Source organism: Phyllostomus discolor, chromosome 10 (assembly GCF_004126475.2).
Source record: "Phyllostomus discolor isolate MPI-MPIP mPhyDis1 chromosome 10, mPhyDis1.pri.v3, whole genome shotgun sequence".
NCBI lineage: Eukaryota > Metazoa > Chordata > Mammalia > Chiroptera > Phyllostomidae > Phyllostomus > Phyllostomus discolor.
In genome coordinates, this window is record NC_040912.2 from 91,000,627 (window position 1) to 91,028,084 (window position 27,458).

Here is a 27,458-nt window from a genome sequence, read left to right on the forward strand (position 1 = left end):
GCCCTGAACAGACAGACCGAGCTCAGCAAACCTCTCCCAGCGTCAGGCCCCCTGCCCGGCCCTTCCAGTGTTGCTCCCTCAGGTCCCATGTTCGGGGGGGCGGGGACCACAACTGTGTCACTGTGCTGTCAGCAGCTCTTGGAGGCAGTTGCACCACCTCAATGAACCACTTGTGTTTGGGACTCTTCCAGCTAAGCATGGGAAGACGGAAGTTGGCAAGAGATGAGGAAAACGCCTGGGGTAAGAGCACATCTCCCACTGGGAACTTGCCCCCAGGTGTGAGCTCTGGGTGATGATGGAAATGGGAAACCTCAGGACTGAACAGACAGGCCCTAAGGGCACCCTGAGGTGTCAGGGTTGACACAGCAAGAGTCCTGACACATGCACTGTAGCTGTGTTCCTGCCCTGGCCCTGCCCAGCTGAGAGGAACTAATTTATTTCACTGGATTGCACCCCCGGTGCCAAAGTGTATAAAGAGGACACTAACCCCACCTGACCCCACAGAGGAGGGTGGAGAGGGCATGGGCTCCTGCACTGGAGGGGGTCGCGCACCAGGTAGAGGGTTAGAGACCCAGGGTGGAGGGGCAGACAGGTGTCTTATTAGTAGGCAGCAGGGTTAAGAGAGAGGGATGGGGAGAGGGGAGAGGAGGGAGAGAAGGAGAGGAGCAGGAAGGAAAGAAGTGATATCATCTAACCCCCAACACCACCAGGAGGAAACAACACCACACTATTATTCCCAATTTTGCATGAAGGTTTAACATTTAGATGAAGCAACTTCCAAGGTGGCACAGCCGGCCCATGGCGGGGCTGTGAGCAAAGCCTGGGGCTGGAGCGAAGCAACTCCGCAGACAGCCTCCTCCTCCGGCCACTCCCCACTCGCAGAGATGGCAGGGAGTCTGGCTTTCTCTTCAACAGCACACAGACTGCTCTCTCTCTCCAACAGGGGAGCCCCAGGGGCCAAGGAAGTGTAGATGGTGCACACCCAGCCACCCACGGCCCAGGGTCCCAACCAAACCCTAAGTCTTCAGCCCCCTCTGCCCCTCCAGGAACCTCTTGACATAAGAGAGTGGGACATGTGGAAGTGAAACCAGAAGTCAGAGGTGTCTGGGGAGGAACTTAGGAACTTAGGAAACCCCATATCTCTTCCTTGTCTGTGCTCAGTTCAGGAAAACGAGGAAATAATACCCAGTACTGGGAAAGGAGTGTTGAAATCTCCAACTGTAAATGTGGAGTGGTCTTTTTCCCCATCTGTTTGGCTCATCGTCCCCTTCTTAGATTTGAAAGTTCTGTTGTTTTCTGAAGCTCCGTTACCTAGGAGGTACATTCTATCTTATTGTCTTGTGGATGCACTAACCTATTTGTCATTATGAAAGGTCCTTCTCTATCCCAGGGGCAAAGATGGTATCATTTGGCTCCTCCTTTGTTTGACTTGAAAACAGCCCCTGCAGGTGTCAAATGCTGAGCCTGTGCCTGGTTTTTCTTTGTGATGGTGTGTCTTTTTGGATTTTTGCCCTGTGACCTGTCTGCATCTCTGCAAGTAAAGTGGGATTTCCTTCACACAGCACACAGGTGGATCCTGCTTTTCAGATCCAACCTGACTGTCTTATAATTTGGGCAGTTAGATAACTTACACCTGATATTATTGATGTGGTTGTATTTGAATTCATTATTTTGCTACTTGTTTCTCTTTGTCCCATTTGTCCTTTTCTTTCTGCCTTTTTTGGTGAATTTTAAAATTTCACTTTATTTCATCTACTGCTTTATGAGCTGCACCTCATGTCATTTTCCCAGTGGTTGCTCCGTGATTGACAGTACGCACCTTTAACCTACATTCTACCTCCAGTGAACAGTCCATCACAGCACAAGTCCTGTGAGACCTCTGCAACATTCTACCATTGCTTCCTCCCTCCCCATTTATGCACTATTGTTGTTGTACCTTTTACAGTTACATAAAATAAAACCTCCACTATATATTGTTTTTGTTTGCTTTTAAGAGTCACTTGCCTTTTGCAGAAATTTTTCAGTGATAAAAAGAATCTTTTCTGCATACCCACCAACTCACTGTTTTTGGTTTCGGTCCTCTGTGGAGGTGCCAGTTGTCTCCGTTTTCACTTTCTGCATCCCTGACCCGTCCTCTGGGTCAGCCCTGAGCAGCCTTTGTTCAATGTCTGGAAATGGTATGTTTATAAAAGAAGTCTTAGCAAACTTAAAAATATTTTAAAAACTCCAAATACCTTTTCTGGTCACAGTAGTATGAAACTAAAATCACTAATAAGAGAAAAACTGAGAAATTCACAAAAAAACAAGAAATGAAACAACACACTCCTGAACAATCAGGGGAATGTTTTTTAAAAATCAAAACAAAAATGGTAACAACATACAACATGCAACAGAAGCATTTCTAACATAAAGGTTATAACAATAAAGGCCTACACTAAGAAAAAAGAAATATCTCATATAAACACCATAACTTTACATCAAGGAACCAAAAAAAAAAAAAAAAAAGAAAAAGAAAGAAAAGAACAAATGAAGCCCCAAATTAGCAGAGGAAGGAAATACAGATCTGAAAGACAGCAGAAAAGAGGAACAAAAATAATAATTCTTTGTTGGAAAACATAAATGAAATGTATGAAACTTTAGCTCAACTAATTTTTATAAAAAGAGAAAAGATTCAGATAAATAAAATCATAAATGAAAGAGAAGATGTTACAACTGATACCACAAAAATCCAGAGGATCACAGAGACTGCTATGAACAACCACGGGCCAGCAAATGGAGAGACTAGAAGAAATGGATAAAATTCCTAGAACCACACAACCTACCAAGACTGAATCATAAATAACCAAAAAATCTGAGCAGACCGATAATGAGGAAGGAGATTGAAGCAGGAATCAAAAATCTCCCATCAAAGCAAAACTCATACCACATGGTTCTACAAATGAATTCTACCAAACATTTGAGAACAGTTAAAACCTATCCTTCTCAAACTGGTCCAAACGTTGAAGAAGAAGGAATACTTCCAAACTCATTTTGTGAGGCCAGACTAACCCTGATATCAAACAAGACCAGGGCGCTACACCAGGAGAAATCTACAGGCTAATCTCCCCGATGAATATCAATGCAAAAATACTCAACAAAATACTAGAAAGCTGAACTCTACAGCCATTTGAGGGATCATACGCCACAGGCAAGTGGATGTGAGTTAGTTGTGCCTCCTTTATAGGCGTAAGCGTGGACCTTCCTGTGGTGGATGTCCTTGCTAGACGGGACCAGGGTCTCAAGGTCTGGGAGGCTGCTAATAAATGCAGGGGAGTGAGGGGGGTATTGATTTTTGGAAGGAGAGTTGTGTCACTCATCTGTGCATTCATTGGTTGAACCTTGCACGTGCTCTTAACCAGGGATCGAGCCCACATCCTTGGCACAGCAGGAAGATGCTCTAACCAACTGAGCTGCCTGGCCAGGGCAAAATGTATTCCTCTAAATGGTAAACTGTAACACAACACTTCACATGCACCGCTGTAAGCAGCATGGCCTTGACAGGAACCTAACGAGTGTAGCCAACTGTAAAGCAGAAACCAATGTGTCATTGACGAAATAGTGGGTTTAAAATCGATGCCTTCAGCCTCCCTGTGGGGAGACAGAGTTTGGATGTGAATCCCCATCTCCTTCAGTTGCTGCAAGTAAATAAAACGGCCTTGTGACAACCAGGCCTTGCCCTTGAATAGAACACCCCAAGCAACGAACCTCTTGAGTTCAGGAACATCATGAAAATTCAGTCACAAAAGTATCAAGGCCAAGAGACCCGCAAAGATTCAGGATGTGAGAGTTGTTACTGGTGAGTTCATAATAGGCTAAGACAGGGGTCACAAAGCCACAGTTTCCTGCTGCAGACCGCAAGCTTTCTTGTACTTGCAACAAAGGAAGGAAACACTATAGTGCAGTTACCCAAAATGGCCCTGTTTACGATGAGCCCAGCCTTGCAGCCAGACTCTTGTCAAGGCCACAGTTTGCTTGTTGCTCCTTGCTATGTGACCCCCATATTTGAGACAAAGGAGGGTGTGAAGTGTCAAAAAACAAATTTACTTGCAAAACAGGGGCCTCTAACTTTACCTGCTGTGCTTGGCGCCCAGAGGGCGGGGCTCAAGGTCACTGCTGCAGGAGCCGCCAGGCTACATGTCATCCCGGGCACTGGGTTCTGCACTGGGCCCGCTCTTTCCTACAGAAACTCTCAGACACAATGTGTCCAGTGACCATGGTCACTCACCAGGCAGTTGTACGGGCAGGACCCAGGGAGGAGCCCCTACCAGAGTGACCTCTGGGTCTCCAGCTCCAAGCAACAAGCGAGTCACCCACCTCAAGCACCAGGAGCAGCCGCCCAGAATACAGAGCCACAAGGGCAAGGTTTATGCCCATGTCAAACACGGCCCCTGGAAAACGAGGGGAGAACTAGGCCAACAGCTGCACAACAGAAAGCTCCCCACAAACACCTCTTCTCAGTCAACATCACAGACTGTGAGAGAGAAACAAATGAGGAGCCCACGAAAGAAACAAAAGCAAAGGAGCCACTGGACCAGCGAGCCACAGCCAGCGAGCAGCTGGAAAAGCCAGTGGGAGCAAATTCACAAAGAGGCAGCTTTCTTCCCGCTGCTGGAAGGTTTTGAATTGAGGCTTTTAAATAGTGATTGGAAATGAGTTGGACACTAGAAATAAGCACAAATATGTCTTCTCATTAAACCCGATGGAGCGCCCTGAATGTCCTTCAGTGCACACTTAATGTTCGTCTCTAATTTATCCAATATTCCGAATGTATGGGAAATGTTTCAAGTTTGTAAAATGGACTTTCCCTGCCTTTCAATGTTACACGGGGAAGAGGGGAGTCTGGGTGTTTTTGGTTTTGTTTTTTTTAACCAAAGCTGGATGGTCTAAAGGAGAAATGTCGTTTTGCTCCACTAAGGGACAGGATCTCATGCACACAAACAAAAGCGCCTTATAATTTAGGAAAAAAGGAAAGAGGGAAGAGCTGAGAGAAGAGAGTGATGGAAAGGAGGGAGGACGTCTGTGTGCTGATAATGTGCAGCATCTCCAGTGACGTCTCTAAAACTAAAACACTGAATATGAATCATTGGGCATAAGTACCAGTTGAAAAGCCCAGTAACAACGCTGCATGCTGGGGTGCAGAGCCCCAGGCTAAGCAGAAACGTGCCCGATTTCCCAGGAAGGAGGGGACGGGAAAGGCTGAGGCCAGAGGACGGGGAGCTCCTAGAAGCAGAGGGAGCGCTCTGACCTCTTCCCCCCTGCGCGACCTCAGTTTGGACCCAATGTCACCATGTCATCAGGGAGAAGGAGACACTCAGCTGACAGGTGACTGACGGATGTCAAATTGAGGGCCTGGGACACATTGGATATTGGACTATAATTTAATAAACGTTATATACAAATCCCAGATATCTGTACTTATATGTGGTACATCCTTCTCACGATATGCACTTCTATTTATCAGGTGTCATGTTCAACTTGCTACTACTTTGTTGAGGATTTTCATGTCTACATTCATAAAGGATATCGGTCTGTAGTTTTCTTTTCCGTAAGACCCTTGAATGATACCCACCTCATAGAATGAACTGTGAATTCCTCCTCTCTCCTATGTGAAGTATTGGTGTTAGTTCTTCTTTAAATGCTCGGTAGAATTTTTTAATTACTAATTTAACGTTTTTGCATCTTACAGAGATATTCAGACTTTATTTCTGCATGAGTCACTTTCAGTCCTTTGTGTCTGAGTAGGAATCTAACGTACTGCACTGAAAAGCAAAAGACAACAAGAAAGTGTGGTTTTCTGTGCGGTGAGCTGACAGCCTGCAGCTGTGACACTGTCACCACCCACCTTAGCTTTTGAGCAGAGCCAGGCCTTCCCTGGTGGAGCCTGGCAGATCACCTAGTGTAGGCCGGACGCAGGATGCAGGACGTGGCCACCACTCTGCCTTTGCCCCACAATTCTCTGGGTTGTCACTGGCTTTGTCAGGGCTGAGGGTCTCTGTATGCAACTACTCTGCCTCTTGATTTTGCTTTTTAATGCTAGCTCTGCAGCGAGGTCTGAGGCTTCCTGTGTCCTGAGGACCAATGGTGGCATGTGGTAGCCCAGAGCCTGGCAGGCTAAGTGCACAGGGCTGGCGTGGGATGGGGGACAGGGACAGAGTGGGGCCGTGGTGGCTGCTGGAGGGGAAGCAGTCCTGGCCTCACTGATGGGCATGCTAGTCCTGCTTTGCCTGATGTTCGCCAGGCTCAGACCCAGGCCTGAGCCATAGCCCAGGTCTGAAAAGGCAGGTAACCTGGCAGGAAAGGAACTGTGGAGCTGAGCAGAAACTGAAACTTCATCACAAAGGAGTCCTACAGCTTCAGAGTTTAATGACACACAGACCTGAACACTACCAACTTTGCAAAGGCCCCAAGTTCACTTGTTAAGTTTTTAAGCCTCCCTTTCGACTCTGAATGCACAGTTTTAAAATGAATCTGTCTAACTGGGATATGTGTTAGTCTCCATGCATCCTTCCTCTCTGGAAAAATAGTGGAGTTGCTGGCAGTTTTTAGTAGAAAGGGGATGCATGAAAAAGAGAAAACAACCATTTTTATTTTAAACATTCTTAAAAAATTTACAAGCCCTCCTATTAGAAAGATGCTCTAACCAACTGAGCTACTCAGGATCGCGGGTTTGATCTCCTATCAGGGACATGCAAGAAGCAACAGATGAATGCACAAATAAGTGGAATGACACATGGATGTTTCTCTCCTCTTCTCTCTTTCTCTAAAATCAGTTAACAAATATTTTGAAAAATTTAACACTACCTTAGTCCATTAGGGCTTCTAAAAATAATGCCATACATTAGGTGCTTATAGACAACAGAAATTTCTCTTTCATATCCTGCGAGTGGTGTCCCAGAGCACATGACCAGCAGTGGCAGGTTCTGGGGAGGGCTCTCCTGGGGCTGTGGGCAGACAGCTCCCCGCAGTGCCCCCAGTGGTGGAAGGAAGAGCCAGCCCCTGGGGCCCCTTCATAGGGGCACTGAGCTCCAGCGTGAAGGACCTCCCGATGGCACACCTCCTCACACCATCCTCTTGGGCTTCATGTTTTCAGTGTTGGGTTTTGCGGGGGCCACTGACATTCAGACCACCACAGACACTGACCCTCCGTAACACCTTCTAGTTCTCATGGAGGGTAGGAGTCTTTGTGATCCTTGTAGAGTTTTAGAGTTTTGTTAGCATCTAACAGGGATGTCGGGGCCACATGAAACTGTATTGAAAATCACAGTTTCCAGTTTTATGGCATGCATTGTGGTTCACGTCTTTCCAAAATGAAATAGGATTTTGGGAAAATCACAGGCAACGTCTTCAATCTGGGTATATATATATATATATATATATATTTATATATTTATATATACACATACAGAGAGAGAGGGAGAGAGAGAGAGAGAGAGAGAGAGAGAGCACTCTCCTCTCCTTTCTAGCACTCTCCTCTCCTTTCTGTTCTCAGGGAAGTGACCGAGCAGCTGTTCCTTTGCCAGAAGCTGCAGAGCACCCAGGTGAGGCCCATGTGGCTGTACCATCGGGTGTGATGGTGGCTGAGCCAGCCCACAAAAGTCGTTCAAAGCCACCATAAGAAAACCAGATGACATCCTTAGGTTGTGTAAACAATAAATAAACAAACAAACAAATAATAAAGATTTTCTTATTCCTACTTCTGAATGTGACAGGATGCTTTTAAAGGAAATCTTTGTCTTTGTACCAGCCACACAGAGACTGGGATTATGGGCATGTGCTTTGAGGGCACAGGGTTTAAGGGTTCCAGGAGGCTCTGCGTGGGCTGGCAGCTTAGTGTGGGTCGGCGGGGTAGGTGGGCTGCAGCAGGGGGCCTGAGGGCCATAGTGGCTGTTGCAGAATTGGGCTCTGTGAGGCTTGCCTGGGAAAATGTCCACTGTCAGTTCCTGCTTTTAACCTCCTCAGCTGCCATGCCAGGGCCCAGAGCCTGGGAGGGGTTCCTCTGACCACTATGAGGGGCCCAGGGCAGGGCCGGCATTGGGTGGACAGACAGTTCTAAATACCTTATGATGACAACAACCTTGTGACATTCAAGGGAGAATTATCATTAACTTCCTTTGATTTGAAGAGGAAAATAGTCTACTGGGAGTTAAGTGATTTCCTGAGGACCCAAGGTGACAACATCAGAACTGGAACATCTTTTTTCCATACTGGCCCCCTGGGCATGTTCACCAAACCCAGCTTCCCATCGGATGTAAACTGTTTCTTCACTCACCAGTTTATCCATCTTGTACTATGTATGTGTATGACCTCAAATATCATAACTTAAATTTTTTGAGAATATGGTCACATCCCTCTGCCGACATATACTTTGATCAGTTCCAAAAGAAAATGGCATCATTTAAAATATTTTATACTTTTCACATTAAGACACTTTCTGATGGAGTGGCTGAGAGTGTACTGCCACGAACACGGTCGTGCTGAATTAACTGAACCCCAGAGCATGCCGAATGGCACCTTCCTGAACAGCCCTCCTCAGGCCTCACTTTGACTGATGTGCTATGTCAGGTCTGCAAAGACCTATGGGCCTCGGAGACCAAGCTCTATTGAAAACATCTTTGCAAAACAAGATTTTAAAATAACTCCAAGTAGTCAAAAGTGGCAAGACTAAGTTCACCAGAACTTTCGCTCTGGAGAGTTTGTGTGTTTTGTTTAGTAGACTTCATAATGCAAAGGTGACCGCAATATTTGTTTCAATTGTTGACTTGTTCCAACTTTCCTGGCAATGGTTAGGCATTTGCCAAGTGAGACTTCCCAGATAGCCACCAGAATAGGCTACAGCTGCACAAAGAATAGCATGGAATCCCCAGTGGGTCGTCAGTTGGCTTGGGAAGAAGACTCAAGTTTGGGTGCCTGACAATTATTATTGTCACTCATTATTACAATGATGGTGGCAGGTGTTGGTATAAAATACAAAGAGAGGGACTGGATGTCATATGACATCCCCAATCTGATTCTCAGAATGTGCTATCAACAACTTGAATCACATTATGAGAGAGGTTTGACAGTTTTTCCTCGTGGTCGATAGCATTTCTCTATTCCAGATGTCCCCACGGTCCCCACCTTGGCCAGCCTCCAGCCATCACCGCACTGCTGTGTGTCCAGGGTTATCCACAGCATTTATTTAGTGATTTCCCTTTTCAGACACTTTGATCCTGACCTTTTCACCTTTGACCCTCATGATCCAAAACAGTGCCTAGCATATGAAATGCCAGGAATCTCAGGCATTTGTGAAATACATGGTAACCTTGGCTTTCCAATACCCTCTCTCCATCCTAGTTTCCTAGCTCCCCATTTCTAGCACCGGTTTCTTCTTGTAAAACAGCTGCCATCCACCTTTCCTCCCAGGAAAGTGTTCTTTAGGCTGTGGCTTAAAGGACTTTTACCCACTGGGTTCAAGGTTAGACCCACTAACCACACTTATGTAAATGGGGTGGTTGGATGCTAAAAATCAATTTGTTTAATAATCAGTATAAAACAGCGCCACCACTTATAAGGAGAGCTTCCTTGACCTTCAAACAAACCAAAGAAATCTATTAGAATTCACCGAGAGATGGTGAGAGCCGTATCCCGTGTGGTATGCTCCATCTCTCTCTGCAACATAACCGTCCTATGTTCACTGCTGTAGCCTTAAATGTGCGATCAGTTGACAAACAGTGAAACTACAGCCCTGCTCCACCTGCTACAGAATAAACCCACACAGAACATGCCGGTCCCCCGAAGTCTCATAGGGCTGGTCTGTCTGGTGGCAGAGAAGGGGCAGCCAGAGAAGGGGAGCCCATCCAAGTTATGCCCTTGGAGTGGGTCTTCCAGGCCCTCTGCAAACCAGCAGTGCCTCTCTGTCCCTAGCTAGAGGGAACATTCTGGAAACAGAGCCTTGAGAAGGGCCCTGGGGTGTAGGGCTGGGCAGGTGCTCCTGCAGAGGGTGGCTGGTACCCCATAAGGGCTTCTCTGTGTCACAAGGTCTGTCTCTGAACCTGGAGGCGAGGGGAGGGGCCTTGTCACTGCCTGCAGAGCCTCTTCCTGCAGCTACTGCTTATCTTGAGAAGTTATAAAAAATAAATGGGAGGGATCCTGGCAGCCCGTGAGCTGTGACAGGAACCGTCACATTAAGGGGGCAAACAGCGCACAGTGCCCTCGCTGGTCTCTGGGTCCTCTTTGCAGCAGTTTCGCTGCCCTCCCTAGGACCTTTTCCAGTTGGCGGGGACACATGATGCACTGGACACTCCCCTTTCTTCTCAGTTCCTCGCAGCTACACTCTGGAACTTTCGTCCTCCGGGCAGCTCCTCTTTAATTGCATCCACTGGCTTCCTGCACACCCACAGTGCAGACACGTTCCTGTGGCTGCAGAGTACCATGCCCACAGTGCTTCATCAGGAGGGGGTCCCCTGTTAAGGTCCCAGTGACATGAGGGTCTGAGAGTCCGCAGCCTAGTCACAGCCCCTGATCTCACCCAGGTTCCCCTACTTCTGGGCTCACCTGTCAGTGAAAGGGAAGGATGGCAGTGGCGTTAGGGGCCACAGAGGGTTGACAGTGGGGGAAACAGGTGTGGGAAGCACTCGCCCGGCGCCCACAGCCCATCACACTCCACAGCTGTCCGCCCAATTGTGTACTGCTTACTCCCTGGGTCTTCATGGGGACTCGTGGGGTTTCGTGAAACTGGACAAACAGTCTCAATCTGCTTGATGGATGAGACAACTGAATGTCCCCAGATGCGGGGGCTAGGTCAGTTTACCCTCTTAACTTCTCAACCCCACCCCCAGTAAGCTACGTTTTTCACAGAAGACCCCTGAGTACAGGTTGTCCATGACCTTGACCTTCTGAACCCATGGCATTCTTTCCCAAACACCCCACTCCTTCCCTCCCACACAACGTAGTAGGTCGCTGCTGTATGGCAAACAGACTTATGTTCAAGGCACAGGAGCAATCCCTTGGTTGGCTGAGCCGTTTGTGAGAGACATACCCAGAAATCACAAGAACTGAACTACAAGACAAGGGACTTGAATACCAGGAAACATGTAGACTGGGGCAGATGAGAGGAGGAGACACTTAATGAATAAAGCAGACAAGAAGCAGTTTGGTGTCCCTAAAACAGCACGAGCCTGCGTTCTCCCCGTGTGATAGAATAAGGTATCGTCAGGATAGAGTCAGGCTCGTGGGATTTCAAAGTCGGGAGGTACATGATGTTCATTTCCTTCAACCGCCTGCCTGAAGTAGACCCTCCTACTGTCCCCGCCAACACTATTTCATCTCTGCTGGCCTCTGCCTGCCGCCCTCCCGAGACATGCGGCCCCATCTGGGAGAAGATTACTAGAATTTTCCGTTTGGAGGAAGAGTCCGCCCCCACTCTCTGTCCTCATGCTTTGGGCTGCCCCAACGTGGACATGTCCCCCGTCCGTTCTCCTGGGCTTTATCAGTCCTGTTAATATTTTGTGACTCATTTTAGCATCTCCATCAATATCCTTTCTAACTCTTCCCAGACACTCGGTTATTGGTTCATGTCTGCCTGAAAGCCCGTTCCTCCGTGGGGCCCACGTCTCCCCCTGCCACCTGGCGCATTCAGAAGGTGGCCTGGGAGAACCACTATACCAAGTCTCAGCAAATGTAACCTGAGTTGGACTGGCCTTTTGTGACAGGCACCCTGCTCCACTTGGGTCACACTCATAATCAAGCCAGAAAAACACCAGGTTGTTTGTTTTACACAGAACAGCTTCAACTCAAAGCAACTCCTGCCCCCTGCAGTTTTCTCTTTGAATCGCCTTTTCTTGGAAAAATGTCCCCTCCAGAGTTTTCAAAACAGTTGTCTGTTGGTTTCAGTGCAGGCTTCCAGCCTGTCAGGGTCACTTTAGGTCCTGACCATGGATGGCTAAGTCACATGTGGGGGTCTAAGAGGCTGTGGGCTTACTTGAAATAATCTTTTTTCTCTCGTGGCATCCAGGAGAATACACAGGCAAAAGGAGCTGCTTTTTGATCTTAGCTCCTTGGCAATTATGTGACCCTGGGTGGGCCATCTGTTGCTCAGTTTTTTAACATCTTAATTAAAATTTTAAAACTTAATTCAGGAGAACCATTAAAATAATGGACATGAGAGAATTTAGAAAGTTATAAATGGATGCACAGTGTTTTAGTATGACAATGAGGTTCACAGAAACCTTATTTCTGCATAACAGAGGCAACCTGAATAGCAAACCAGCTATGAAAACTATTTTTGACTTCAGTGGTAATCGGTGAAATCCAAGTGGAAGTCATCCTTATTTACGCTCATAAGAATATTTAAAAATTACAGGTTGAATATCAACAAGTTCATGTGAAGGTTTGGGGAATTCTTACACGTGGCCAGTATCAGTGAGGATTAGCACCTTACTCTCGGAGTCACGTGAGCAGCATCCAGTCAGGGGGGAGCTGGCCATCAGGAATAAGGTGCTGTATGTGTGCCCCGAGACATACAGTATATGGGGATTCTTCTGCAGCAAGCGTATATTTGGAAACAGCTTAAAGTTGTGTTAATAAATAATTGGATTAGATGTTACACATACATGTGTTTATGTGAAAGTTTCAAATGCAAAAACAGTACTAGGTGTTACCTATAGATGCATGTGTCAGTGTAAGTGGATATACACACCTGAGGAGGATAAATCAAACCCTCAGACAGTCTGTTGCATCTGAAGGGAAGAGGGAGGGAGAAAGGGCCTGGGGGTCAAACACCAGCCACGGGACTCCATGTGTAGTGCTTTAACTTCACATCAAACAGAAGTGCTGCAGGAAAAATGCCAAAACACTTACATTTGTCCATTTTTCATGGTAGGCTTTTGTTTTATAACTCAGTGTGTTTCTTCACCTAAAAACTGCATTTCATAACTGCATAAGATTAAAACAATAAATAAATGCAGTCTCATCCTAGGCAGAGCTGGACGTCACCTACTTGTCTTTCTAACACCAAGATGAGGAACACAATATTACACCTCACTGGACTGAAACATTCATGCCAACTGATGCCAATGTTTGTGCCAGTTTCTGTTTATATCTCCTAGATTACAAAACAATAGGGATAATAGGGGACACGGGCCTCGGAGCTGGCCAGGAGAAACAGTTGATTAAACACTGAGCAAGAAGCGAGACTGTCCTGAATTTAAAAGGATTAATAAAGACTTTATTTATTTATTTACTTATATTAAGAGCAAAGGGAAGGGAGGCAGAAGGAGGTGGAAACATCAGTGTGTGAGGGAAGTGCTGACCCGCTGCCTCTCACACTTGGGCACTGAACCAACAACCCAGGCATGTGCCCTGACGGGGGGATAGAACTGGTGACCTTTTGCTGTGTAGTACAACAATGCCCAACCGAGCCGCACGGCTCAGGGTGAGTCTCTCTGGAATTTGTCCTGAATGTTGACTCTTTCTCTTTGGTCATGGCACCTCCTCCACTCCACTGACTGCTCAGGGGGCTGATGACAAAGTTGCTAGAGCAAGTGTCATTGGATGACATCCTTTTCCAGTTAGAGGGCATAATAAGTAAGTGATATGTTTTAACACGTTTCCTGCTTTCCTGTAAGCTGATAAAACAAAGCAACCATGTGTGGTGTTGCAGCTCCTGGTTTGCTGGAAGTTATTTATAGATGTTTTCCAATACAACCTGAGTTAGGAAATTAGCCATGGAAATGGCTCCTCCATGGAGAATTAGTCTTAAGAGTCCCAACTGGAGGTGTCCTCAGGCCTTCCCAACCCCTATGTGGACACTTGCTTTTTATCCTTTTTCTGATTTTATTCCAGAAGAGAATGGAAGGGCAGCCAAAGAACAGATACGGAACTATGGCTGAAGGTAAGATAGCCTCCGAGTTCTCGAGAGGTTCTGGTCCCTCACCTCAGACACAGTGACAGAAGCCTTGTATGTTAAACTGCAGAAGAAAAAGACAGGGCTCATTTGTTCTTTACCTCCCCCATCACCATGCCCCCCCCCCCCCCACCAATCCCCACAGTACGATGCTGTGCTGTGTGGGAAATGTGGAAATGAAACTCCAGGTCAGACGTTGGAAGAGTTTTGAACTGCACTGTGAATAAGGTTTCTCTTTCCTTGTCCACCCTCAGCTGAAAAATGGAAAAGTTCCCCAGACTTAGTCATGGTGTTTGCTACAAAACATCCCAGAACACTTTGAAAAAGGAAGAATCAACCCAGAGCAGAAGAAAAAGAGTAGATTCTAGGAGCCTACAATGAACTTGGAATTCATTTGGGCTCACGAGAACTCGAGAACTCCCTGTGTTCTCACCCTCCTTGGTCCCTTGAAGGTTTTAGCTCCTGGCTCTGAGTTCCCTCCCCAACACCACTTTTGTCACCTTCCTGTAGTTCACTCAGCCAAGTAGGTGATTTCTCCAAACCATGTACTTCTAGTGGTCTTATATTCCACTCCTCTTCAGCCACCCATCCCGGCTCCTCTCCCGGACTTTGCCCTTGATCTTTCTGTTGTCTCAATTTCAAGCATCCAACCCCCCCACCCAAAGAGCAGAGACCTGGGAGCCTCGGCTGGTCCTTGGTGGGAGATCACATCTGACACTTCCATTCCTCCCAAGGTCTAGGTGAAGGTGTTGAGCACACTACACGGATATGACTGGGAGTTTGTGGGTGGAACACAGGTGGTAATATTTTTCCCTTTGTGACTTATCCTCTGCCTCCCTCTAATCTCACACTTATTCACCATGAAACTGGCATGGGTACCATCCTGAAAAAACACAGGGACCCCTTCTCTTTCAGAAAAACTCTTTTCCTTGGTCTTGATGATGGCTTGGAGCATCCTGCTCAGTGTAGCTATTCTTACTCTTGGATGTGGCTGCCACGCCATATGTCTTCCTAGGTGGCCTTCCTATGACCAAGCACCTCCTAAAGTCATCACCATACCTTTGTATGTGTTTAGATAGGACAGTTTTCCTGAAACAAAGGTCCGTGTTTTTTATGAGATACCATGAGGGTCCATGAAAAAAACATCTTAAGCATCACTAGCTTAGCAAGACACAATTTTTCTTTCAGGCAGAGTGAAAGATGACCAGTCAGAATCATCCTCCTCACTGAGGCTCATCCTGGTGGGCAGATCCGGCTGCGGAAAAAGTGCCACTGGGAACAGCATTCTGTGCCAGCCCAAGTTTGAGTCCAGGATGTCCGCCCAGGTAGTGACCAGGAGGTGCCAGCAGGGCACGGTCACATGGAACGGGAGGAACATCCTGGTGGTTGACACGCCCTCCATCTTTGAGGAAAAGGCTCAGAACCAAGAGATGTACAAGGACATTGGGGACTGCTACCTGCTCTCGGCCCCAGGGCCCCACGTGCTGCTGCTGGTGACGCAGCTGGGCCGCTTCACTGCCCAGGACATGGTGGCAGTGAGGAGGGTGAAGGAGGTCTTCGGGGCAGGCGCCATGCGACACATGGTGGTCCTCTTCACCCACAAGGAAGACCTGGGGGACGAGTCCTTGAAAGAGTACGTAGCCAACACAGACAACTTCAGCCTGAAGACCCTAGTCCATGAGTGCAGGGGCAGGTACTGTGGCTTCAACAACCAGGCCACTGGGGAGGAGCAGAGGAAGCAGCTGGTGGAGCTGATGGCTGTGGTGGAGAACCTGGAGGGGGAGCTTGAGGGTGCCTTCTACAGCAACGGCTTCTCCTTCCACGCACAGGTGTAAGATGGATACTGTCCAGCAGTATCTTTTGCTGCAGATGCTTGTCAAAACATGAGAAAAACAAACACATGGACAACCGAGTCCTGTGGGGAAATAGGTACAAAACGGCCACTCTCTGTAGTGGAGGGAGCCTTGGCTCCTCTCTCTGGTGGAGAGCACCCTGGCCACTCTCTAATGGAGAGTGCCCCATTCTCCTGCCTGAAGTGGCTTTTATTAAGAATACTGATACAGTACCACCTCGTCTTCCTCCTCTACCACCACCACGCCAGAAACTAGCACCAGCCCCAAATTTCATTCCCAGTGAATTGATTTAAAGAATGGCAGTCCTGACTTCCGGCAAGATGGAGGCATAGGTGGATGCACCGTACTTCCACGCACAACTAAGATTAGAACAACGACAATTTAGAACCAGAATAACACCTAGAACTGACAGAGAATTTATCTGAATGGAAGTTGGACAGCCAAGAAGTTGAAGTGGACCCGTTTATCCAGACCGGTAGGAGGAGCGGAGCCGGGCGGGCGCGGGTTGGCAGTGGAGCACGGTGATAGGGGAGAACTCAGTGTGAACTCGGTGCATAAGCCATCTGGGGTGCACAAGATTGCAGCAGTGGACCCTGAGTACACAAGCAGCGGCTGGTGGACCCAGTGAAGCAGCGATTGTAGACCAGGGCAGAGCACGCAACCCAGGATCCCAGAGAAGGGACTGTGATCCCAGGAGAACGGAACTACTGCCATTGTTCCCTCCCAGCCCCGCACCAATCCCCACATAAAACGTCACAATCCAGCGACTGGGGTGCCCAGCCCAGGTAAACCCCTAAGGCTCCGCCCCTCACCATAACAGGAGCGACCAGACAGGGAAAAAAAAAAAAAAAGGAGAGACGGAGAGAGACGTGTCTCCAACAGAAGAACAGATCAGTCCCCCAGGACTCATCCTTTTGAGCGACTAAGAAATAGCCAATCTATCAAATGCACAGTTCAAAACACTGGTGATCAGGAAGCTCACAGAATTGGTTGATTTTGAGTGCAAATTAGACGAAAAAATGCAGGTTACCATAAAAGAGATGAAGGAAGATGCACAGAGAGCCAATAGTGATGGGAAGGTAACTGGGTCTCAAAACAATACAGTGGACCAGAAGGAAGCAAAAAACAACCAAGCAGGAAAACATGAAGAAATAAGAATTCAAAAAAATGAGGAGAAGCTTAGGAGCCTCCAGGACATCTTTAAACGTTCCAACATCCGAATTATAGGGGTACCAGAAGGAGAAGAGGAAGAGCAACAAGTGGAAAAGTTATTTGAACAAATAATAAGGGAGAACTTCCCCAATCTTGCAAAGGGAATAGACTTCAAAGAAATCCAGGAAGCACAGAGAGCCCCAAAGAAGTTGGACCCAAGAAGAAACACACCAAGGCACATCATAATTACATTAGCCAAGGTAAAAATGAAGGAGAGAATCCTAGAAGCAGCAAGAGATAAGGGGACAGTAACCTACAAAGGAGTTCCCATCAGAGTGTCAGCTGACTTCTCAAAAGAGACCTTACAGGCAAGAAGGGGCTGGAAAGAAGTATTCCAAGTCATGAAAGACAAGGACCTACATCCCAGATTGCTCTATCCAGCAAAGCTGTCATTTAGAATGGAAGGGCAGATAAAGTGCTTCTCAGAGAAGGTCAAGTTAAAGGAGTTCATCACCACCAAGCCCTTATTTTATGAAATGTTAAAGGGACTTATCTAAGAAAAGAAGACAAAGAAAAAACATGTATAGTAAAAGGACAGCAAACTCCCAATTATGAACAACCACACCTAAAGCAAAACCAAAACAAACTAAGCAAACAACTAGAACTAGAACAGGAACAGAACCACAGAAATGGAGACGACATGGAGGGTTAGCAACAGGGGAGTGGGAGGAGGAGAGAGGGGGAAAAGGTACAGAGAATAAGTAGCATAGAATGTAGGTTGAAAATAGACAGGGGGAGGGTAAGAATAGTATGGGAAATGTAGAAGCTAAAGAACTCATAAGTATGACACATGGACATGACTAAAGGGGGGGATATGGGTGGGAGAGGGTGTACAGGGTGGAGGGAGTGAAGGGGGAAAATGGGACAACTATAATAGCATAATCAATAAAATATATTTAAAAAAAGAATACTGATACAGTTCTTGAATTACTGTTTGGCTGGGAAGATAAAACAAGTAGTTAGCTTTGAAAGGGAGTGGCAGATCACCCACTGGGATTCTGAGCTGAGATTTTTGGGTTTTATTATTTAAAAAGACTACAGGACCTAAAAGCTTAGTTTTGTTTCCTTCCCATGCCTTCATATTCTAATTAAAGAGCATCCTCCAGCAAGCAGATCTTACAGGATCTTTCATATTCTATGTCTCAGGCCTGATTACCCAGCGGGTATGCTTACTCTGGTCTGTACTGCACCACACCTGTTATTTTCACAGGCCTGAGTCAGGCAGAGGAGACAAAGGCAGCCAGGACACTTGGATTTCTCACAACTAAGAACAAGGACTCGGGCTATGCAAAGACGGAGGGGGCAGAGGTCGATGTTGATCACCCCTTCATTTCCACAGCCCCTCAAGTCCTTCCCCGAGGCCTCCATGTGATCATGCCTGTCCTAGCCAATTCCCTCCTTGGGAAATCTTACCCATCATTTGCTAACTAATCAAGCATTGGGGGCCAAGCAATAGAGCAGGCAGAGTTCATGCCAGGGAAGTAAGTTTTGTCTCCTTAGTGGCTCCTGGTCCGGAGGCCTCTTACCCAGCCTTAGCCACAGGTGGTTACAGTTTCCTGAGACCAGGCAGGGCAGACCCCAACACAGGAGCACAAGAGAGACAGGCGCGGCACCCCTGGGACGGAGTACAGGCGCTATCTGGTCCAGATGGAAGACCAGGTTGAAAAGCAAAAGTGAGAGCTGAAGGAGGTGGAGAGTCACAGGCTGTCCAGGGCACTCCGCAGGGTGAAAAAGTGGATCTGATCTCACATTGGGTTATCTGCATTTATTGCGATATGCATTTTGATTTCTCTTGCCGTTTTAATTAACTGGGGTATTACTCGTTCGCACTAAACATTTCCAACTGACTTCTATGATTGGTTTTTTGTTTCCAGACTCGCCATCTCTATGTTTGTAAAATAATTGATTTGCTTTTTACTTAGTGTCAGGTTCCGTTTCTCTTCCTTGTATCAGACATGCCCAAGTGCTTACAGAGAAATAAAACCCAAAGGAAAAAACATTTCTTCTTCATTGTTTTTGTTTTGTTAAGAATCATGCAGGCAAATGATTGATTGGATACCTTTCTGAAATCTCTGGGGGCCGGGGTTGCAGGAAGGAAGGGGCGTGGCCTGTGGTATCACACGTTGAGAGAAGAGACGGGTTATGTTAGAAGCTGGTAAGGGAATTCCTTCTTTTATTCGGAAGCATCCTCTGGTTTCATCGCAGGCTGTCAGGGACCACACCCATCACCAGCCCCGCCGGAGAGAGGGTGACAAGGGCGTTCTGGGGCGAATTCCAGAGCCATGAAGGGGGTGAGGGGGAGGGAGGAAGGGACCTGGACACTCGAGGAGAGAAAAGGGGCCCCAGGTGGGGTGGGGTGCTGCCTTGGGGAAAGCAGAGTCAGTGGCTGGGAAAAGCAGAAGCTGGAATTTCACAGAGTGGGGCCAGACAGTGGCTGCTTCAGGCCAAGCAGGCCGAAGGCTCTCAGTCACGTGCAGAGGAAAAGGTGCCCGGACAGAGTGGGAGGAATGTGCGAGGCTGCGATCCCAGCAGACTTTCTGAACACTGAAATCTGAATTCCACGTCACTTTCATACATGACGATGAAACGTTATTCTTCTTTTCATTTCTTCATCCTTGAAAAAATGTAAAAGCCCTTCCTTCTTAGCTCACAGGCTGCATACACCAGCGGCAGTCCAGATGTGGTCCCAGCCTCGTGGCGCAGTAAATACCCCATGGTCGCTGGAGCCGTGCTCTAAGGCAACCTCTAGCCCCAAAGTGGGCACCATCCTGTGTGATGTTGGGACCCTGGGGAAGGAGGGATGTTCCCCATTTCCATGGTAGCAAAGGGAAGAGGGCAGACGCGGGGGTGACATCTGAGCAGAAGTCCCAAAGTCACTGACAATGGGAAGTCAGATGAAGCCCCTGTGTGGCCCCTCCCCCAACCACACCTTCTTTTGGTGGCGGCCCCGCCCCCTTCTGTACTCCTGTGTACCCTCTACAGGAGACCTGCAGCCATCCCAGGCAGCCTGCCACCAAGTGGGCAAGTGGTGACACCTGGGGTGAGTCTTAGGACCTCACTTGGGCCACCCAGGTGTCATTCTCCAAACCTCTATTGGCGACAGAGGTTTCGCCCAGATGTAGCACATGACTGATCCCAAATACCACAAGGAGGGTGACTGACGTACCAGCTCCTCAAACCCTGAGGCCACCCTGAGGTCTCCGAGTTCTCTGACCAAGGACCACCTCCTCCATGCAGCGCTCCCAGACTGTCCGACCTGGCTAGGTCTCTCCCCTCCAGGACGGAGGGAGGCCACGATCAAGGGCAGGAATGAGAATCACACACGGGGAGGGGTAGAAAGGGGGAGGGCGGTGGGCCAGGGTCTGTGCGTCACCTTCAGGACTGGGGGGCAGGAAGTCCGCAGAGGCTTCCAGCAGGTGAGCAGTTTTTGGAAGATGAGGCTGCAGCATTGATGCGGTGGCTGAACTGTAAACGTGTAAACCTGGGGGAGGGGAGAACGTTTACAAGGAAAGAATTCCATCTTGGAATCAGGGTCTGCGCCCTAGCAAAGTGAATGGGGATGTAAACAGGAGACACTGGGGGTGGGGGGAGGGGATTGAGGGAGGGGGACAGTGAAATCAACAAAACATGGTTGGTGTGGCAATTCTGGGGAGGGAACCGGGTTTCTACGCTGGGCCAAGATAAAACTATGAACAGTAAAATGACAACAAACTCACAACTATCAACAACTGAACTAAGAAAAATGAAAGCAGGAACAAAAACAAGCTAAGCTAACAACTAGAAAAGGAACAGTATCACAGAAGTCTACATCACATGGAGGGTTATTAGTGGGACGGGGAGGGAGCAAAATGGGGGAAAAGGTAGAGGGAGTAAGAAGCATGATTGGTAGGTACAAAATAGACAGGGGGAGCCCTGGTTGGTGCGGGTCAGTGGATTAAACACTGGCCCGTGAACCGAAAGGTGGGCAATGATTTGTGGTCGGGTCACGTGCCTGGGTTGCAGGCCAGGTCCCCAGCTGGTGGGTGTGCAAGAGAGCAATGTTTCTCTCTTGGTCTTTTTCCCTGAATCCCTACTCTCTGAAGATAAATAAATTCTTTAAAAAAAAATAGCCAGGGGGAGGCCAGGAATGGTATAGGAAGTGGAGAAGCCAGAGAACTTACATATCTGACTCATGCACATGAACTAGGGGGTAATGCTGGAGGGATGGGGGTACTGGGCAGAGGGCGATAAAGGGGGAATAAGAATGGGACAACTGTAATTGAATCATCAATATAATATACTTAAAAAAGAAAGTATATGTAATAGTTTTCAGTATTTTAGTTGACCTCAGTGGGACGGTTAATAACCTAGATACCTAAAAAGGAAGTTTATTATTTGTTTGGTTAGTATGTCCCCCAGAGTTTGTTTCTGTTTCTTGAATTAATGGCTCCCATTGGGGCATGTGTTCTGTGGTCCGTGTCTCCTCCACGTCTCTTTCAGGTGTCTGCTGTCCCTGATTGCCTTTTCCTGTTTGAAAACAAATCCTCAGAGGGGCCACCTGGATGTTGGGGATGGGATTGGCCTGCAGGCTGTCCCCAAGGGGACAGAGTGGGACAGGCTGTTAGGACAGAAAGCAGAGGTGATCCTTTGGAGCCAGGTCTCAGCTTTAGGGAGGACCCTCTTCCCATGCGGGGATCTGCCTGAGGGGGAAGAGGGGGGCCGGGGATCTGCTGTCTCATTTCCCACCTTCACCTCACTCCCACTGTCAGCCCAGGCTCCTCAAAGCACTGCAGCGACATTTCTGGAGCCGACCTCACTGGGGTGCTCAGGTTCGCCCCTGCAGTCACCTCAGCCTCAGCCTCTCTGGGATGGGGTGACTGAACGGTCACCCCAGTTCATCCTCATCTCTGTCTGCCTTCCAGAGATGGGTTGAGACCTCTCATCACCAAGGCTCAGACTCCTAAGTCTGGGAGAAGACCCTGAGAGATGGGCTGACAGCAGTGGTCGACCCCAGGCTTCTTGGGACTGGGGTGTGATGGGTGTGAAGACAGGTTTGTGGTCTCTTCACCATGTAATTTCCACTGTAGTGGTGTGGACCTGCTTATGTGTATAAGATGAGACTTGTGTTGGAAAAGATGTGAAACTGTGAAAAAACAGAAAATGTTCAGACCGCAACTGCAAAGCCCTTGAGGTTGTGAGCTGAAAGAGGTGCAGAAATAGCCGGGCCAGTAGCTCAGCTGGTTGGAGTGGCGGCCTGAGCACCAGGGGGTTGCGGGTGGTGAGTGATGGACTTTTCTCTCTCACGTTGAGGTTTCTCTTTCTCTCTCTCCCCCTTGGGTGAGGTTTAAATAAAATAGGTGCAAAGGAAAGACCCTATGTGTAGACAGGAAGAGACACAAATTCACATTGTAAAAGGGCAGCGAACACGAGCCCGTATGACAGCTTGCTACCTTTCTTATAGTCAGGCCACCACAACCAAGTCTCCCGGGTACAGCCAGTGGTGCCGGGATACCTGCCACTTCCCAGGTTTATTAAATTTTAATTGATAGAAAATAAAACTCAGTACTTTCTTTGGTAGATTTAATAATCCGTTTTGTAAACACATTTCTACCAAGTTTTCATATTTCCCATTACCTTGCATGTATGTACACATGTTGCACTGTGTGTCCATTTTATTTTATATTTTAATTTGTTTAGATTTTTACCTTTTGATCCCCTTCAACCTTTTCTTTCTACCCACACTCTGGGAACAACCAGTCTATTCCCTAAATCTAAGAGAATGTTGTTTGTTTGTTTGTTTGTTTGTTTGTTTGTTTTAGATTCCACATATAAGAGAGATCACATAAAATTTGTGTTTCTCTGTCCTGCCTTTTTCTTAGAAGTTGCCTTTGAGGTCCATCCTTGTTGTTGCAAATGGCAAGATTTTGATTTTTACTTTATGGCTGAACACGGTTCCATATATATCAGAGTTTCTTTACCCATTCCTCCTGCATGGACACGAAGGTGGTTTCCACATCTTGGCCATTATAAACAACGCTGCAATGAACACAGAAGTGCAGGTATCTTTCCAAGTTCGAGTCCTTGTTTTCTGCAGCTAAGGATCCAGTGGTGGGATCACTGGATCATATGGTACTTCTTTCTTTCTTCAAATTTCTTAAAATCCTCGGCCGAGGACATATTTTCATTGCTTTCAGACAGAAAGGGAAGGAGAGTGGAAGGGGCGGGTAGAAACACTGACGTGAGAGAGAACCACGAAGCAAGTGTCGGGTCTCCTGGGGACAAGGGGATGCCCGGTCTCGCACCTGGAAGCCCACAAGGCTGAAGGTGCGGAGCAGAGCGGCTCGGTCATCTCGGTTCTTGTGGAAGCAGATGAGGACGAGGCCCACCTGCAGCCGCTCCTCAGCAAACCCGGGAAGAACTGCGGAATCACGGTCCTTGCAGCCCTGCGGCAGAGCACCGCCTGGGACCTCGGTGCAGAGCAGCTGCAGCTCGGCACTGCTCTCCAGTTCACGTGTTTGGTGTCTGGCGCCTGGTCTGGACGTTGCGAGTTTCCGCCTTGTTATTAGACGTTGGCTCCTCTGTTACATTCAGGCTGTCATCAGAGTAAAATGAATTGGCCGAAAGTCTGTGGTCCCTCTGACTCTTCCCTCGCCCGCCTGGGGTCTTCGGGGCTGGGTGAGGGACACCAGGAGCACCACTGAGGCCCTGGGCCCCGGGCACCGCGGCGGTTGAGAGAGGCCCTGAACCTTGCACTGCTGTGTCCACCAGGGCTGTGCAGCCTGGGAGCGGCGCCGTGCGGCTGGCGTGGGCGGGGCGCCAGGCTGGTTTCCCGCCTTTTCTCTGGGGAAGCGGTGGCTGCTGAGGAGCCGCTGCAGGGAGGACTCCCCATCCCGCTGCTGGGGAGCGAAACCAGGGAAACCTCTGCTGGCCCAGCCGGACTGCGGCCGCTGCTAGCCGTTCGCAAACTCGAATTGAATCTTTGGAAATGAGTTCTGTGAGTTCTTTGCGTAGTCGGGATATTGGCTTCTGATCTATCTGATGAGCTCAGTGATTTTGTAAGTGTGTTCTCCCATTCAGACAGTTGACTTTTCACTTTATTGGTGGTTTCCTTTGCTCTGCAGAAGCTCTGTAGGTAGGTGTGGTCCCACTTGTTTATTTGCTTTTGCTTTTGGTGTCAGATTCAAAAAATCATCACCAAACCGGGTCTAGGAGCTTATAGCCCAGGTTTTCTTCTAGGGGTTTCAGACTCAGGTCTTATGTTCTTCGAGTTTTACTCCATTTCGAGTTCAGTTTTGTGTGTGGTGTAGGACAGTGGTCGGCTTCTATTCTTTTGCCTGTGACCGTCCAGTTCTCCCAACACCTTTTATTGAAGAGTCTGTTCTCTTCCCACCGTGTGTTCCTGGCTTCCTTGTTGTAAATGAATTGACCATATAGGACTACGTTTATTTCTGGGCTCTTTTCTCCCAATGATCTATGTATCTGTTTCTATGCCAATGCCACACTGCTTTAATATTCATAGTTTTGCAATACAGTTTGAAATCAGAAGGCACGATCCCTCCAGCTCTGGTCTTTCTCAATTTTGCTTTGGCTACACAGGGGCTTCTGTGGCTCCATACCAACGTTAGGATTCTTTGCTCTATTTCTGTGAAAAATACTTTCTGTGACTATAGTTTTGTCTCTCCCAGAATTTTGAATTATTGTAGTCTACCAGACACGGTCACTTGTGGTTGGTGCCTTTCACTTAGCATCCCCTGTAAGGTTCACCCACGCTGTGGCACGTAAGGTGTTTTGTTCTTTGTCATTGCTGACTAGATTCCACACTGTGGGTGTCAGATTCCTAGGGCTGCTGTAACAATAGACCACCAGGTGGGTAACTTAAACCTATTGTGAGAACCCTATTGTCTCACAGTTCTGGAGGCACCAAGTCCTGACCCGAGGTGTCCTCAGGCCCACGCTCTCACTGGGGCTCTGGGAGACAGTCTGTTCTCAGCTCCTTTCTTTGTCATGACTCCTGGTGTTGCCGGGAACCCTCGGGGCTCACTGGCTCCACACCCATCGCTCAGGTCTCTGCCTCTGTTGTCACATGGCATTCTCCTCTTCTTGTGGGACACCGGTCATATCAGATAAGGGACCAGCCAGCTCCAGTACGACCTCATCTTAACTGCTTACTTCTCCAAAGGGCCTGTTTTCAAATGAGGGCACATCTGGCCCCCCAGTACATTCAGTAAAAGGGGGAAGAACACATGCTGAAGGTTCAGGTGTTAAAGCTTCAACAGACGTTTTGGGGGAAGAGTTTAACCCACAACAGTTTGGATATGCCAGAATTTGATTGTTCCTTCACCAATGAAGAACATTTGGGTGTTTCTGGTGTGGGCCATTATAAATATTTTAATAAGGAGGCATTCACACACACGTCTGTGTTTGTTGTTTCTCTTGAGAAAAGCCCTAGTGGTGGGAGAGCTGGTTTGTCTGCTTCACTGGAAGAGACCCTGTTGATTCCCCCGAGCCCAGCAGCAGTTTCCTTGCAGGGTGGCTGTCTGGGACACGTGCCCCCAGCACTCAGCACTGGCAGTGTCTGCACCTGCAGTCTGGCTGACGGGTCTGCAGCGGGAGCTTGTTAGGGATTTACCGTGCACGTCCTCGAAGTCTGGTCTCGTTGGGCATTTATTCGTGTGCTTGTTGGCCACTTGTGATTCTTCTTTTCATTAACATCATTTGCCTGTTTTATTTTTGGGTTTGTTTGTTGTATTATTATCACTATTATTTTATTATTGTGTATGAATTCTGTCTATGTTCTGGATACATGTGTACGTCAGATATGCTTGGCAAGTAGTTTCTCCCAGCCTGTGGTTTGTATTTTCATTTTCTTCAGTGAGTCTTTAGCAGAACAAAGGTGTTAAATTTGATGTCCATGTTTTCAGCTTTTTCTTTATGTATTACACTCTTGTGTCCTACTTAAGGAATCTTTGTTGAACTCAGTATCACCCAGATTTTCCTTTGTGTATACTCCTCTTCAAGTAGAACTGTGTCAGCTCTTACATGCAGGTGTCAACCCATCTTGATATAATTTTTTGGACAGTGCCAACTCTTTATTTTTCTTAACTTACCTTTTTTCATGTTAGACGGTTTTACACTGAATGTCACAAAAGGAAACTTTAATTACAATAGTCACACAGAAGCTTGCGTCCAGTGTTAATGAAAAGAAGAGGACGAGAACGAAATCCCTCAAGAGGCTCCCACGTCACACTCCTGTTCTGGGAGCTGGCCCCTGGTGGCTCTCAGTGAGTCCTGGGTCCTCTGCTGCTTTCTGTGTGACCCCTCCCGACAGCACAGGCCCTCCTCACCTGTTGACCCCATGACAGTGGTGACCTGTCGCACTCCTGACTGAAGCAGTAAGAGCGGGGCTGAGACTGTGGAGGGCCTGGTCACAAACATCACGACACAAACACTTTAAGGAGCAACTGCGGCACCTGAAATTCTTGTTGGAGAAATGGGTCTGGATTCTCACATTTCCAAAGTATCGTCACGCAATTGTGCAAGTTAAAACATCATTTGTGTTTGCTGTGTCTCGGAGTCTACACCTCAGAATACTGCCACGGAGAAACAAAGAGATCACTTTTATTTCCAATGCACAGAAGACATGCAGTGTCAGCAGTGTGTGACGGTGCCACCTGCACCCCAGCTTCTTGCTGTGCCAACTCCCACTCTTCTGTGAGTGGGCAATGTCAAGGGTACCATCACAAAGGTCGTTTTTGGGACATTATGCAGGTATTTGGCACATCACCTCTGCTTAATTAAAAAGGATGCCATGAAATCCATCAGAGGAATGATTCAACTCTAGATGCCGCAGACTGCTAGGGAGCCTCGTTGCAGCAACCACTCACATGACCTCACTGCGGGTCTGGCCTGGCCACAGCGACCACCCTCACTAGCTGTAGGGGACAGCTCTGTGGGCTCCCTGGGCTCCCCAAGCCCTGCAGGCCCCTGAAGGCCCCCAGAGGCTCCGCAGGCTCCACAGCACAGCCTCGGAGGAAAAGAAGGCTTTTTGTTGTGCGATTTGGAGGAGACCCTGGCCAGCTCTTCCCACAAAACCATGACACTGAAGAATCCCTGGGCTGGGAGCTTGTCTTTCCAACTCTCTGGGGACTGATTAGTTTGGGCATGAAGCAGTCACTTAGTTCAAATTTTTCCACCAGTTATGTGACAACCCCAAAGAAATAATCCCCGTGTTCCTCTTAGTGGTTTTGCAAATATCAGCCCCACGGGGCACTGCCAGGTGTATGTACAGATGAGGCTGGCTCCTCTGAGCAGGGCACCCCCCTCCAGCAAGGTGGGTCCTGCTGGGCTAGCTGAGATTTTCAGCAGATGGTGCTTCACTCCCCTGAAGATGCTGCCAGGTGCTGCCTTCTCCTTCACACTCAAAAACCCTTTCCCACCAACTGTGATGGCGCATCTTCCCATAGTTTATGGGGGGCTTGAACTCACCCAAGGGC

At 48.0% G+C, this 27,458-nt stretch overlaps 2 protein-coding genes and 3 pseudogenes across 2 annotated transcripts in view; 3 read left to right on the forward strand and 2 right to left on the reverse strand.

The window, feature by feature from the left end:
- The window catches only part of LOC114507421 (GTPase IMAP family member 8), a 772,814-nt gene that overhangs the window by 342,714 nt on the left and 402,642 nt on the right, over positions 1–27,458 (forward strand).
- Positions 1–27,458, forward strand: part of LOC114507465 (GTPase IMAP family member 4-like) — a 658,105-nt gene that overhangs the window by 165,708 nt on the left and 464,939 nt on the right. The gene's annotated exons all lie outside the window — the stretch shown is intronic.
- Positions 1–27,458, reverse strand: part of LOC114507429 — a 359,625-nt pseudogene that overhangs the window by 143,420 nt on the left and 188,747 nt on the right.
- On the forward strand, positions 13,522–18,873 carry LOC114508095 (annotated as a pseudogene).
- Positions 23,156–25,021, reverse strand: LOC114507438 (annotated as a pseudogene).